Below are 14869 nucleotides of genomic sequence, written 5' to 3'. Positions count from 1 at the left end.
GAATACCTGGCCGTACTGCGCTCCGCATACCATTCGAAGGGCTTGAGAGCCACCGACATGATACTGGTAGACGACGTTCTAGTTAAGGACTCGAACCGTACTAGGCTACAGTGGCAGATACGAATCGTCGAGAAAGACTTCCCAAATACACATGGGAGGTTCGAGTCTCCTTGCTGCGCACTTCCAACCAGAACATTATCCGAAGGCCAGTGCAACATTTATACAAAATGGAGGCGTCAGAAGAACAGCAACCATATAGTTATGGAGTGACTTTTTAGCGTTAAATGCCTTTCTCAGAATCGGGGTTAAAAATCGGGCGCTATTTTTAAATCTGTAATCCGGGGAGAAATCGGGCGATAATAGCGCCTTCGGGTGTTATCGGGTGTTTTTGTTTCTTCTCTTGCCTATTAGGTCCTTTCCTAATCTCTCTTTTTGTTTTTTGTTGTTGTTTTGCGGGATCGTGACCTTCCAGTGGTAATCCCCGAAGGCACAGAGAGTGTTGACACATGGGGATATTGCTGGGAACGTAAGTGACCCATTCTTACATGTGTTGCACGTGGCGATCTTTGTTCGTCTTCAGTGGAAATGTCACTTGAGGATTTCATAGTGACTGGAATTCGGGGAGAAATCGGGGTTAACCCGAATTGGTCGGAGGTCAGTTCGGAGGGGGAGGGGGGGGTAACCGGGCGGAATCGGGTTTAACCCGAAAAAGTCACTCCCTACATATAGTCAATCATCGCCGCCGTTGTGACTGTATCTGTGAGCGTATCTTCGACTGTAGTTCCTACGTTGTCTTGCAGCGAAGTGGCCGTATCAGTATACATCGTGCGCTCTGAGCGTCTGCATCTTTTAGTGGCCATCACTGCAGACTGGCATTAATTTTCGATAGTCTAGTTTTATTGTAGCACGGAGGCCCATATTGGCACAATAAGAGCATATACAATGGTGCTAGCTCATAGAGTATTTGGACACTGAGCCTTCTACTAGGGGTGTTCAAGTCAAACCTGGACTTTTAATTTTTTCGCAAAAGTAAAATGAACTTACAGGCGACAAAGTAGTTGTATTTTCCAATTGTTTTATTTTCCAGCTGCACTAGTGCACTTGTCCCAGCGTTTCCCGAGGGCTTGGATGCCAGCAGCGTAGAAATCCTTACCGGCGCGTAGCAGCCATGATCGGACCGCGTTATTGACCTCCTCCTCGTAGCTGATATGGCGGCCCCCAAGGAACGCCTTCAGTGGCTCGAAGAGATGGAAATCGCTGGAGGCGATGTCTGGACTATAAGGGGGATGTGGCAGCAACTCCCAGCCAAGTTTCTGTAAGGTGCGTATCGTGAGATGAGCGGCACGCGGGCGTGCATTGTCCTGTAGGAGGAGGACTCCTTTGGTGATGAGGCCCGGCCGCTTTTGCTTCAGCACCTTATGCACATCCCTGAGAACCTGGCAGTAATATGCACTATTGATTGTGGCACCACTGGGCAGAAAATCAACATCAACAACGCCAGCCTTGTCCCAGAAAACCGTGGCCATGACCTTACCCGTAGACGGGGTGCGTCGGGAGCTGGCGAGCACGGATGCTTCCACTGTTTTGACGCGCGTTTAAACTCAGGAGTGAAATGGTGCACCCACGTTTTATCGCACGTGATGATCTGATCAAGGAACGGCTGTCCTTCAGTGTCGAAACGGTACCTTAGCACTTGGGAAATTTCCAGTCTTCTTTGCCGGTCAAACACGGAGAGCTGCGTCGGGGCCCATCGGACACTACCTTTCCGAAACAGGTGTTCATGAATGATAGTGTTCAACGTTGCCACAGAAAGGTCCGTCTTTCGAGCCAGTTCGAGACATGTTATCCGTCGATCCTTGAGGATCTTGCGCTCAACAAGTTGGATGTTCTCAGGAACTCTGACACTGGGCTCTGTGCCTCCCCGGCTGGGATCGTCCTGCACTGGTAGAACCTGCTCCAGCACTCGGAACCATTTGCACAACTCAAATGCTTTGCTGCGGCTAAGTGTATAGTGGCCACAACGAGCCTGAAGCCTTCTGTGAATTTCACATGACCTTACGCCTTCATTCACGAGAAGCTTCATGACAATTTGCACAAACTTTGGACCACCACGTGGTGAACGCGGAGGCCTGTCGGGTGTGAATATGCCGAAAAGGAAGTAGCGCGAGCCATTTGTACACTCAGGAGACAGAAGGTCCCGGTTTGACTTGAACACCAATCGTAGCAGCCGTCCGCTGTATACAGGACGTTTGCTCTAACGTGTCCAGAAATGTTATTTAAAGCGAGCGATAAAAGAGATACGAGCGCTACTTTTCAGCAACTTAACTAAGAAACAGGTGCTACGTGTGAAGCAGTACCTGTTTCTTAAAGGTCAGATATGCCGATTTTGAAGTGCCGCAGAACTGAGCGATACTCGCGCTGTGTGTTCATTACCGAACACTGAATATGTGTGCGAAATATCTTGCTCCAACTGTTCGTAGTTTTTTAGAAAACAGTTTTTTTAGTTCCCACGCCCGGTCGTCAGACCGTCGGCAAACCCTGCGCACGGGCGCACCGACGTCACTGCTCTCGGTTTATCTGTCTTTGGCTTGGCATGGACTCTTGGCTTGGCTGCTTGGCTTCTTTCGTTTCCTCCTCTGTGGATCGTACATAAGCGAACAGCTGTTATGTTGTTGCTAAGCCGGAAACAAAGCATGTGAATGTTTTTTTTTTGGCACAGCGTCGTTGGGAAAGTGCACTTCCTTGTTCTGACCTTGCCTTTTATGGGCTGGAGCGATATGAATCGTAAATATGCCACGGCGAAGTTGTCGAAGATGCGAGAGTGCTACGCTGTTAGAACAATTCATCGGTGCATTCAAGTGTTACCTATTATAAGCTGCCAAAAGACCAAGCAGTGCGAAGCTCTTGGCTGACAGTGGTGCCTGCTAATTTCCACTGCAAGGATTTCGTCCACGAATGTTATCATAGGTTACGCGCGACTCCAGAGGCAATTTGGAATCTCGGCACGAAATCGTCTGATGAAAATCTGAGGTGCCCGACGCATAACATTTTGAACGTGCCACGGAGGATCAAGGCAAAAAACGAGAGCAAAAAATGGTAAGTCGAGGTTCAGATATAAAAAATAGCAAGCGTAATGAATCGATTGTGCAGCTGTCCTACTGCGCTTACTCTGATATAACCACGATTAACAACACAATAGTACTATTGATAATCTAACTTCTGAATTATCACAGGTGCACGCTGAAGGCGGAAATGAAGCATGATCTGGCTTGCATCTGGTCATGAAGAAATTGCTGACACGTTAGTTGCAGTCCACCTCCACCAACAGGTATGACAATGTGATGTTATAATTTGAGTATTCATCTATGTTCAACTTTTCATGTGCACTCGCATGCAGACATTTTGACACCACTTTTAAATCTGCCCTCAAAGTTACAACCTGTGCTTCCAGGGTGGAAAACAAAGATCGCCATTCCGATTAGCTGCTATCTCCCAGTTCAAGCACTTTTGTGTCTGGACACTGGTTCCTGTGGATGGGGTGTTACAAGCTTTACTGTCTGATATAGAAGGTACGTTACATTAGTTCAGTTAATTTGTCTTTTGCACATTTTTGTTACTGTTAGTTGGATTACTGTTGGACATACAATCCTTTGACACACCGAAGCTGATGTCGCCTCTGATAACATTTTAGAATTTTCAGTGTCATGAACGTCCATTGAGGAAGGTGCCTTTACTATCTGTGAATCTTCAACTGAAGAATAGCCCAGAATTCATGTTAACATTGTCTACTCTTATTAATTCACTGTCTGTTTTCTGAGAGCTAAGAAAAATGGAAGCTATTTATTTGTCACAACTTCACACTGGATACTGGTGTGGTACTGGCTTGACATGTAAGCTAAAATACCTGGATTCTACAATAATTATGTTCAACTTGGTGCATTACCGTGGGCAATGCCACATTCACTACATTTTTAGTGGGTCCGGTGCACAAATACTGTGTGCATACTGAATACATACATACTGTTCGATAGGCAAAAATACCTGAGCAGTGCTGTGTAGTCTTTTTACCCAAAGTCCATACTCTTACTGCAAAGTCACAGTACGTAGAACAGCAATGTGCAGGTATGCTGCGATAGAGATTCACAACAGAAAGAAGACTGTTGAGAGCATCTAAATTTTAATGAGACGAGACTTTCGTGCACAAGGCTGCTCTTGTCAATGTCTGACATGAAGTTACAAAATCCCAGAATACATAAAACATGTTGTAATGTAGAGAGCGAGGGGTGGTACAGACATAAAGATAATTATATAATCGTATATAATAAAATAAAAAGGGGGTACGACTGCCCCCTCAACTCAACTCGACAACTCAATAACTCTACTTATTCTCTACCTTACAACATGTCATATATTCTGGAATTTTGTAACTTGATGTTAGACATCAAGAAGTACAGCCTTCTGTGCAAAAGTATTCTTTCTGTTGTGCATAATCATTATGCAGTAAATGCGAGTATCCATTTCTTGTCATTAAATGCTTTTCCTTTCTTTCTTTCTTTTTTTCTGCAGTGATGAGCATCCATAAGGACACATGCCAGAAAGGGAGTCTCTTTGGGATGACAAACCCTCATCACCTCATGAGGATACAATGGTTGACGAATGGTTCTCAAGCACATCGAAACTTCCAACAAATAATTCATGAAAAAGCCAGTCAGTGCTAGCACCAGGAATTGAACGTGGGCCATCCTGCTAGCAGTCAGAGATGTTCAGTGGTGTAGCCACGAGGGGGCTAGGGGGTCTCGAGCCCCCCCTACCTGCCACGGACCGACCCACACAAATCGTGCAAATCCGAGAACATAATATATGGGGGGGGGGACCAGTGTGACTATCGCGAAAGTTCTTGCAGTTCATGGCGTCTATCTAAGAAGCATTCTTGAATGGTTTTCAAAGTATGAGCTTTTCAAAATACTTCCAATCTCGTGACACCACTTCATTGGTCATGACAGCCTATACATGTAATCGTACTGTGAACGTCTAAATCAACTATTTTCGTTCCCTTTTTTAATCCTCAGTTTGAAGTGTGCACAAGTATGTGTGTGTTGTCGACACAGGATCAGCGGGGGGGGGGAGTTTTCGTATCGAGCCCCCCCCCCCACCTTTGAGGTCGGGCTACGCCACTGGCGATGTTACATTTCAGGCGCTCATTGACTTTTGGTGAATTACTTGTTGACTTTGTCCCAAGGTGGAGCTCGCTACAGCTCATTTGCTATCTGTTAATGTTGTGGCGTGTGTTGCGTTTTTTTCTTTGTGTGTTCCAGACTCAGAACGGTTAATTTGGATCAGGTCAGGTACGTTTCATTTAGACATGGCAAACATAAAGTGGTGTTTCTCAACACAACTTAGCAGTGGTCTTCATGCATTACTGATACAGGCGTGAATAGAAACCTAGCCAGAGCAGCTGATACACGGAGAGAACATAGCCCGTGTGTGTTTGTCTTTTCCACCGCAGCCCTTGGGTTTCCTCCCTGATGGCTACACATGTCAGGGATAGGTTTCAGAACCGGTAGTTCCCGCCAAGTGTGAATTGCTTTTCAGGGGATCATCACGCTGGCAGATGAAACATATGGTTTAAATTATTTGCAGGACAGGAATTGCGCAGCTTCACACAAATACTACTACTATGACGTAAGAGTGGTTTAAAATCTATATTTTTTGTGTTCCTGACATTATCGCACAAGATGTAGTATCCACTATGATCTTTATGTGGGGGGTATGTACAGTGCAATCAACAGATGCTATTTACAAATCTGTGTTTTCTACTGTGTTGAAATGGGGTAGTTTGTATCTGAGAGCCATAGTGAAACACAGGCCCTCGAGAAACATGGCAACACATTGCAGGGACTCTGGATGCTGCCTAAATTTCCAGAACACACAGCTCAAGGCAGCGGTTAAATAACAAGTGGTTAGAGAAATCAAAGATAGTTGCATCCGTAAGCAGTCCACTGTTGGATTTGCTTCTGTCAGAGATACGTTATCTCAAAGGGAACGCACGGACACACTCAGAATGATACTAGGGCTGCCTGTGAAATAGAATGAGGAGAGGGGAAGATATATAACCTTTTTCTTGTCTGTTATTCTATTGGTTAAATTGTCATTTTCTTAGCAGCGTATGTGTGTATATTCCAGAGTCTGCTAATAAATATATCAGTTTAGAGCTAGCAGTCGCATTGTAGATGTCTCATCCTGTCCTTGGTTGCTTGTGATTCACTATGGCCATGCTTGCTAATGCAAAAACAGAAAACAAAAAAAGACAATAGAAAAACACGGAAAGAGCGACCTAAAAAGCTGCCTGTTCTAGTGCTCACATGGAGGCAATGCAATGAGGTAACATGTTCCATTCATGAATTGTGCATAGTAGTACATATCACAACGGCAACCGATTAATCAGATTTTTCTTAAGTACTTTGTTTTTTTTTTAGCTTTGTTTGCACAGTCTATTATTGGAGCTTTATGTGATTCCCCTCTTCAGATACTTTAAGATTGCTGATGCTGTGCAGTTTGTTAATTTTGAAACTGTACTGTGCTGAGGTACAAAAACAGAATTGTCATATCTGCATTTGAGCACATTGGAATAATTTGTGAGTACTTTACTTGTTGACATTAATATTTGCACCAGGTCACAACATTGTTGATTTATGGAAAATGTAAATAAATATATTTATTTGCTTGCCAAACAATGCACAAATGTCTTCTTTTCTAGTGAGATACTCCCTGTTCACCAGACATAAATGTGGAAAAGTTAAAGGGGCACAATGATGGTAGAGTCTAGCGTTGCTTTTTGCCACTTCACATATATGCACTGTTATTCGTGTGCACATGTAGGAATAGGAAGGTAGAGGATGCGCATAAAACATTTTGTATGCAGCCACACATATGGTTCAGAAGATTAATTAGATGATGTCCAAGCATATATAATTGTGCTTCATGTGCAATGGGTATGCTAACGGATTGCTTCCATGAAGCCTTTTTATTTATTTTTGATAAATTCTTTCTATAAATGTTATTTTTGATTTTATATAAATTTCATATTACATATTGTATACTTATATTTTTATAAATTTTATACTAAAAACTCAAGTTACACGGCCCCTGTAAGAGTGCCCTTTGCAAATGGTTTGATAACGTGTCTCGAACTGTAAAGGTAAGAGGCAATCGAGAATGCTGCAGACAAGGTTGCAACTTACATATTGCTTATCACGTCCTACATACAAAGTGCTTTGTACAACAATTCCTGAGCACGGAATTAATCCCGAGGCTGGCCAGTGATGTCACCCACGACGACAAGTCACATAACTGCCTTTAATACTTTTACACCCCATGGGCTGAGTTGTGAATTGAAAGAGCACTCTACAGAAGGATACGGTGCACCTGATTTCTAGGATCTATGCTATGCCGTAACTCTTCAGACACCACATTTCTAAGTGGCAATATGTGCTCTGGTACTTCTTTTGCGTCTGCATAGTGTGCAACCACATGGCTACTGGAGGTTCCGTGTGCATGTTTTTGTGCGACGGTGTTCATTACAAACAATATCCAGATGTTAGACATAAAATGCAGTAGCTTGTAGCGTACCACACAACGCAGCGTGACATGGGAGTGCGTGATTCAAAGAAAGCTTCTGGAAAATACACAGAATCTCACAAAAAGTTTAAAATGTGATTTGCATTTCGTTTTACGTCTTTCGTCGTTACATACCATCGTCGACGCTGTTGCACATTGATAAATCGTACGTAAAACTTGTCCCATAGCAGTATGCGGTTTCTCAAATACATAGCAAAATTTTCCTGCAGTAATAAAACGCTGTCGGCACTTTCTTGCTGACACGGCTGTCGAAACGTCAGCCTCTACAATGGGCAAGTGCTGTAAAGGGGCTAACGCAGACGCGACTTGATACAAATTGTACGTGCTCACAAAACACAAACGACGAATTCCAGTCACAACATCGCACAGAGGTTGGTTCGCGAATGAGTTCGCAGCTGCTGCACTGTTTACTTATCGCGGAACGGTGGAACCCGGCTGTCCGCCATCTTCAAGCACAGATACGTGAAGCCGCGAGAAGCCGTAGCTGAAATCCACTGACAAGTACGAAGGCGCGTACACGTCACAATGCCCGTTCGGGCGCATTTACGTCATAAAAATGGCTGCGCCCATGTGTGTTTCGGAATGAATTACCTATTTTTTTGACATGGTACTGTACCGAACTGAGAGAATGAAGGTGTATTTTGGGGAGAGCTGGATGTGGGCTTTCAGAATATCACAACCGTTTCGACTATTTGGGATATCGGCATAGCTGACCTTTAATCAAGTAGCAGAAAAGTGCCACTTGCGTTTCTTTTATCGCTCGCTTATATTTCTGGACAAGTTAGAGCAAACACCCTGTACAAGCTCGTAATGAAAACAAACCTGTGTGTTTTTGACCACCTGTGGGTTCCTTCCCTGTGTCACCTGTGTTCGCTTGGCCACCTTCAGGTGGAGGGAGAACTGAATTCACGGAAGCAGAGGTATGTAGCCGTGTGGCTAAGTATTTTCCAAGTAGGCTTAGGAAATATTCGAAATGTTCTAAAGGCGTCCTCGTGTCATTGCCTGAACACAGTACCTTGTTAAATTACTCAAATCTCGAGAGATTGGGGTGGAGGATCACTCGTAAGTCACGGATGCTTTGCCTGTTGTGGGAGCGACTATCACATAGGGGAACATATGTATGATACCGATACGTACGGTAACGTTTCGCATCCCTAAAGTGCCTACATGGCCAAATTTCCCTTCTGGAAACAGTTTACATAATAAATATACGAGTTACACAAAGACATGATGGAGTCCGCAGTTGCTTGGCGACGTAAAACCGCGAATTAGTAATACATCAGGGAGTTTCCTTTCTAGCTGAGCACTTCCCTGCACTACAAGTGCCCAAAACGGTGCTTATCGGATAAATCAGAATTTCTTGAAATTTTAATTATGTGTTTTCGATTTTTTTGCCAAATCGGAAAACCTGCAGCCGTACTTACGCATATACGAGGGTGGATCAAATATAAACGAGACTTTGTTGTAGAGCGCGTTCTGTCAATTGGTGCGCGCTGCCGCTTGTGCACGTGCTAGGTATGTGGGTCAGTAACACACGATAAGCTGGCCGGTCTCGTTACATTTCTTCAGTAATTCTTCATACGATGTCGGAAAAAGAGGTACACCCGTCAATAACGCAACATATTATTATAAAGTTTCTTTCTCGTGAGGGCGTAAAACCAACCAACATTCTGCACAGATTGAGGGTACAGTTTGGGGAACAAACACTGTCAAGGCGACTTGCATGCGTCTTGCATAAGAGATTTGTGGAGGGTCGTGACAAGGGTGAAAACAAAGGCCACGATCGTCGCCCACAAACGAGTATTAAGGAGCAGAACATTGAAGCCATTCATGATCTTCCGGAGAGCGACCAACGTTAGAAGATTTCCGAACTTTGCTGTAAGGCAGACGTAAGTTATGGAAACACTCAATTCCTAATCACAAAGGACCTAGGTCTCGGTAAAGTGTCTGTCCAATGGGTCACACGCCTTTTGACAGCAGAATAGAAGTTAGTACGTTTGCACGTGTGTGGGCGGTTATCAGCGCGCATCATCAGGGACGCTTTCAAAATTCATCGTTACCTGCAGGCTAATTCCAGCGAATTTCGACCAAGCAAGGAACCTGACCATCTGCACTTTTTTGAAAAAATATATTCTTCAGGGGATGGGAAATGACGAAAAATGCGCCTAACCTTCAGCCGTTTTCGAGGGAGAGGGGCAGAAAAAAACTGGTCGAAATGTGACCTAGTCGTTTAAGGCTACTTTGCGGGCTTCTCAATTGAGAACTATGCGGTTCTACGAGCCATATTTTTTTAACCTGCTCAGTACTACACGGTAAACATACTTTCTTTTTTCTACCCATTTGTAACTGAAACTTTTTTCGTAAAAAAAAATGGCAAAGTCGCAAGAAAACGCGAAAACCGCCGTTTTTTCGGGCCATTCTGTACTGACGCCGTGTATCGGAGAACAATGAAACCTACACCATTCGTTTCGTCATTGCATGTCCTATCTGTTGGTACATTTTCATCGTTCTAGAGGTAATCTGCTCGAAGCAGATTGTAATAATCCCACAGGCGGTATCCCGATTTAGCTGTGTTTCGACCGGCGCTAGCAAAAAATGGCCATCAAAAAGTTGCCGCGATTTTTTTATATGTTGCGCAGAAACCCTTTCCTAACACGCAGAAAAAAAAATTAGATTCGTATTTGATTGTCGGTGACAGTGACAGTGTGCACGCGCGCTGCGCGCGGCCCCTAGGTGGTACTCTCCCGCAGCTGGTCGGCGTTACGGTCGCCAAGGGTGAAATCATTTCGTGTAATCGTTCCAGTGGAACCAAGTAAAAAACGCGGTTATGGCTCATATCCGTGTCGCTGACACCATGGATACATATCATCAGAGTTCGTGTTTCCTCAAGACCGTGGGGAACCTTATGCCTAAAGCTTTCTCACGGGCCAAACTTTTGGACCAATTGGTGATGAATCCATCATTGGCGGCTTCCAAGAGCCACTGCTTTTGTTTTCAAAGGCACCAAGCTAAAGTTGGCCTTGACGGAGGATATTGGCAGATATCGTTCGTCGCCAAAATTGTTCAAGACCGGATCAAGCGGTTGACCTGTGTGAATGACGGCGTCTAAATTGGCACCACCGAAGTTTTTGCCATGGCTGTTTCAGACTCGCCTTGTAGTCCTGACGTTTCCGCATGAGACATGAGTTCTGCCTAGAGCAGCAAACGAGTCTACTGTGCAGACTATTTGCACAAGCACAAGACGAAAAAAAAAAAGCCGTACTAAGGACTTCCAGTGCGTGACTCGGGTTGGTGTTTATTTATTTATTTATTTATTTATTATTGTACCTCAAGGGCCCAGGGGCATTACATGAGGGGTGGACAAAAAAGTGGCGAGTTCAGTAAGTGGTACAAAATCAATCTATAACAACACTCGCGAGCTACAATTATAGCACAAACTTAAAAATTATTCAATGTTAAGGTTACACATACTGTTATATAACATGTTGGAAAGCAATGGGGGGAAAGAGCGACTGAAAAGAGAAACATTCCAAAAAGATATTCACTGAAAATATGTACACAGTTCGTCCCGGAAAGCACTCGGATTAACAATGTCTACAATGCGCTGTGGAAGACCATTCCAATCTGATATTGCAGATGGAACAACAGAATGAAGAAAATTATTTGTGCGGCAAGTAACTTGTTTTATTTTTTTGGAGTGGTCGATGCGGTTAGAAACGTAGTCCGGGTTAAGAAACAACCCGTGAGAAAGTGTGGGATGATGGTACATCTTGTGTATTAAGCACAGCCTAGCAATTCTACGCCTATTGCTGAGAAGTGGCATGTTGAAACTAGCTTTCAATGAGGACACACTCGTGGACCGTGAATATGAGGAAGAGATGAAGCGCACTGCCCTGTTCTGGATGGCTTCAATGGAGGATGTTAGCTTAAGCTGATGTCGGCTCCAAATGGCGGAAGCATATTCAACATTGGGTCTTACGAAAGTTTCGTAAGCCCGGAGGCGAACGTGAGGAGGACAGAGGCGCAGATTCCGTTTGATGTAGCGTAAGGCTCGGTTGGCATCCGCTGTTATTGAATTCACGTGAGTGGCCCAGTGCAGATCTTTTGTAATTGTGACACCAATATATTTGTATGATACACTGTGGCTGAGAGTTTCGTCACCGATACGGTATTTGTAGGCCAGGACTTCACGCCTCCTGGAGAACTGAGCTATTTTACTCTTGGAGCTATTGAGTTGCATCTGTACCCTAAACCGGGTAACGCATATGTAACGGTTAAGTACCGCTTGGCCAAGCGGTACATTTAAAAAAAAAATGTACCTCTTAAATTTAAGAGGTACACGCGCCCTCACATGCGGTACATGTAACGGATATCGCGCAGCGATTTAGGCCTACCCGTCGGGGTGGTTCCCCTCTTCTACGATATATTAACAGCCTCAGGAAGCTACGCTGTACGATAAATATCACAAACAAATACCTTTGTAGGACAGGACAACCAGAGACCAGAAGAGAAGAGTGTTTATTCTGGCAGGGTGCTGCCGGTGGACTGACGGCCAGAGAGCCGAGAAGCGCGGGCCGAAAAAGGAAAGGGGGCGCGCGATAGATGGCACGGCTGGATGTCGTCGTTGTCGTCACCACATGGCTCCCCCCCTTAGACCGGTGGGAGCTGGGATGTGCCGGACGGCAACGAGGTTAGGTGACCAGCGGACACAGGAGGGCTTGCAGTTCATGGAAGGCTCATGCTGTCCATAATCTTGTCTGCTAGCTGCGCCAATTCGTCGAGAGGGATACTGTCTGAGCTGGACAAGATCATGCGAACGTTCGATGGAAGACGCTGGAGGAAGAGCTCGCGCACGATGGAAGCATCGACCGATGACGCACTGTTCCCCAAAAGTTGCTGCATCCGGCGCAAGAGTTGGGACGGCTTGCGGTCGCCCAGTTCTTCTGAGGTGATCAGTCGTTGCAAGCGCCGTTGCTCAGAAGCCGTTGTGTGCCGGACGAGCTCTTCTTTCAGCCTGTCAAAAGGTCGTGATGCGGGTGGGGTCATAATGATATCGCGAACTTCAGCCGCTTCGGCTGGGGAAAGCGCTGAGACAACGTAGTGGAATTTCGTCAGTTGGCAGCTGACCCCACGGGTGGCAAACTGGGACTCGATATGGGCGAACCGTAGAGCAGGATCGGACGGCCAGTACGGGGGAAGCTTGACGGCAACTGCGCCCAGGCGTGGAGGTGCGGGATCGCCAGAGCCGGGAGCGTCCATGGTGAATGCGGCAGCGACAAGGATAGGCGTTCCAGTCCGGGTCACCAACTGTAGGACAGGACAGCCAGAGACCAGAAGAGAAGAGTGTTTATTCTGGCAGGGTGCTGCCGGTGGACTGACGGCCAGAGAGCCGAGAAGCGCGGGCCGAAAAAGGAAAGGGGGCGCGCGATAGATGGCACGGCTGGATGTCGTCGTTGTCGTCACCACACCTTTATTCGAAAATTACATCCATTTCAGGGGTGATGTTTGTCCATTGCGAGCGTGCATTGTCATGATGCAAAAACGCCGAACACATGGGGCACAACGTACATGGATGAACGCTGACCACTGCATCTCTCCTTCACCATTGCAGCTGCTCCGTGGTCACGCTTCTTCATCTCTTCCACACCTTTGGATTGCTGTTCTTCCCCAACTTCCGTTTCTTCCGCAGAACGCAACACCAACCACAGAATGATGATTGACTCACCCATTTACGACATCGCCTAGACGTAACCTAGGAGAAAATACAATGTAAAAAAATCCAACAACCGAAATAGCTTGCCTGAAAAACATGCCCACTTGCTTGTGTAATCCAGGTATAAAGTGCAATTTAGGCTTCTCTAATTCACGCATCAACGTTCGTGCATGAAGCGCAAAGTTCGTTGTCTCCATCCCTCAGTCGTTGTGTACAGCCTGTCGGTGATCAGGACCACTGGGAATCAGAGCGAAGATGAACGAAAATGCGTCGAGCGGAAGAATCATTACTTCATAGGTATAATACGCACCTTAAAGGACTCCAATCTTGAAAGCGTCGAACGAGTGTCTTCAAAGACTGAGCAGACTCGTCTTCGCTCCCCGACGTTTCAAAAGACACTGATTTGCCAGCGGTTGCAAACGCATTCTTCCCAAACGTGCGATCCCTCACGGTCACGGGTTCTAGTTACTGCACTTATTTGATGGAATGATAGTGCTGATCCATTACGGCACTGCTGCATAAGGGAATTTATTGACTGGTATTCGGAATCACACGAAATATTTTTGCAGCGCATGGAGATCGTGAGAAGGCGTTCGTACTCATGCGCCGGAAACACGCGGTACACATGAGGTACAGCTGCTATAGGCCGCGCTTAAAGGGACTCTGACCAGAAGTTCGACAAATCTTTCGTTTGCATCTATTACGAAGGTATAATATGCCTCCAAGCCACACGCGAAATATTTTGGCTGTGCGCGGCGGCAAAGTTTGCCAAACGGCGAGCTGAAAGCCGGCTTCGCTTTTCCTCCTCAACTCGCGCAATCGGGGCCAAAATCTAGCCTCTTTGTAGTGGACATCCTCCAATTTCCGTGTGCGTGACGAAAGCACGAGGTCCACGTTTCATTGGGCGCCCGGACCGGAAGTTCTGTTGTTAGTGAGTTTGTGAGAGCGCCGGCATCCGTCCGGATCTTCAATATGGACGTCGAAGGAAGAAATGCGGAGACTTCGAGCCCCGAACTTCTTTCTGACATTTCTGCGATTGAGAAGAAAATTCTGCGTGCTGAACACCTCGGTAGGCTTTCGAAACGTCGCCGATGCCGCGAATGCGAGACGAAGTTAGAGCTCTACGAACATCGGTCACAGATGGAGCAAACAGCATGAGTCGCCTGTCTTCAGGTAAGCGATGAGCTTAACTCACACTGTGATCGAACACGTAAACGTTCTCTGAAATTTCGTGTTCTCATATCTAATGCGCACTTGCTGTTCATGGTGCCGGTGTGGCTGGTGTGTCATAATGCCGAAGGAGATCGAATGCTTGTGCTGCCAGGTGCTCGAAAACACTGCCAAATGACTGCAGTATGAGTGCATTACAACCCACGAAGATTTCCAACTTCTATGCTTCAATATGACTGTCCTGAAGGTCGCATATTGAACTCCGTGGGCAGCGCGAACCTATGAGCGAGTATATTCACAAGTAAGTCACATGTGTCCTTGTCGAACGATGTTAAAATTTGGGCGCTC

At 45.8% G+C, this 14869-nt stretch overlaps 1 protein-coding gene and 1 long non-coding RNA gene across 6 annotated transcripts in view; one reads left to right on the top strand and one right to left on the bottom strand.

The window, feature by feature from the left end:
• The window catches only part of LOC135374008 (uncharacterized), a 150962-nt gene that overhangs the window by 88249 nt on the left and 47844 nt on the right, over window positions 1–14869 (bottom strand). The gene's annotated exons all lie outside the window — the stretch shown is intronic.
• Window positions 2377–5124, top strand: LOC135374033 (uncharacterized). Its single transcript, XR_010416726.1, has 4 exons — window positions 2377–3096; window positions 3234–3328; window positions 3452–3569; window positions 4567–5124. It is a non-coding gene; the product is annotated as an uncharacterized LOC135374033 (long non-coding RNA).

This window comes from Ornithodoros turicata, unplaced genomic scaffold (genome assembly GCF_037126465.1).
Source record: "Ornithodoros turicata isolate Travis unplaced genomic scaffold, ASM3712646v1 Chromosome39, whole genome shotgun sequence".
In the NCBI taxonomy this organism is placed as follows: Eukaryota; Metazoa; Arthropoda; class Arachnida; order Ixodida; family Argasidae; genus Ornithodoros; species Ornithodoros turicata.
This window is presented reverse-complemented; position numbering and strand designations above follow the sequence as displayed.